Source organism: Pundamilia nyererei, unplaced genomic scaffold, assembly GCF_000239375.1.
Source record: "Pundamilia nyererei isolate P.nyererei 1_Seehausen unplaced genomic scaffold, PunNye1.0 scaffold00065, whole genome shotgun sequence".
In the NCBI taxonomy this organism is placed as follows: domain Eukaryota; kingdom Metazoa; phylum Chordata; class Actinopteri; order Cichliformes; family Cichlidae; genus Pundamilia; species Pundamilia nyererei.
In genome coordinates, this window is record NW_005187466.1 from 2,624,582 (window position 1) to 2,625,820 (window position 1,239).

Genomic DNA, 1,239 nt, shown 5'->3' on the forward strand with positions numbered 1-1,239 from the left:
TGTGTGTGTGTGTTTGTTAAAAAAAGAGAGAAAATGGTGGATTCAATATTCATTAAATGTTCTCAGTCTGCTGACCTTTTCCTTCCTCCCTCCCTGAGTCCATGCTTCATTTGATTCAATAAGAGACGTTAATTTTCAAAGCAAACCTTCACTTACAGATTTATTTCCTGGGGGCATTGCTTTGTGTACAGACAGGAGAGAAAGGAAGAAGGACAGTATAGATCAGCTGGAAAGGAGATGGATGACAGTTGATCGGGGAAAGGAAAAAGAAAGACAAAAGAGGCACCTAAATGACCCAGTTTATGTTGTAAGAGTATCCTTATTTTGTCATTTTGAGGGTTGGAGAGAGAAAAATCACAATAATTTATGTTCTGATAATTGTCTTAATTCTATACCAGTGTAGTTTTACAACTGCAGGCATGTACAATAAATGTACACTGTTTACGTTTAATCTTACTGTTGGATATCTTTTTATTTTGGTTTGTATTTTTCTTAATTGAGTGATTTTGCTAATGTAAATAATATAGCTCTTGTCTTGCTTTTGTGAAATGCTTTGCACACATATCATTTCTGATTATTATGTTGGTTTTATGGCCAATTTATATGAGTATTACCTTACAAGTTTTGTCAGTATTTAGTATTTTTTTCACTGAGTGTTTCAAAATTTTTCCACAACTATATAAGAAGTTGTTTTTTGCTCTCTTTCTGTGTGTGTGATGCCCGCTGACCAGTGCCAAATGTCTTTACTGCTGTGGACACGAGGATGCATTCAAAGCTGACACAACAAGCAGAGACAGCCAAACGCAGTAGACTATTGCTCGCAAAGAGCGTCTTTGTCCACAGCAATCTATTTCTCAAAGACCAGCTAAGGCCCGGGGCAACAGACCTAAGAGAGAAAATGTGATTTCTCTTGTTAGCTGAGAGATCCTGCTGCTTGCGTTGAAACCAGCACAGACCCAGACAGACAGCCGAGAATATTTCTGTTGATCAGGGTGTTGATCCCACAACTGCTGTTTTTTAACACCTACAGTGTTTTGTTTTTATGATTTCGTTTTTCGTACTGATACACTGGACATAGTGTTAAAGATTCACATCCAAGTGTTGCATAACAGCAAATCATAAGTGATAAGTTCTATTAAATCAGTGTGGATTAGAACAGTGGTTACCAAATGATGTGATATAAGGTAAGCCCAGGTGTGCCATAGGATGTTTTTGACACCATGCATATGTTATGGTTTG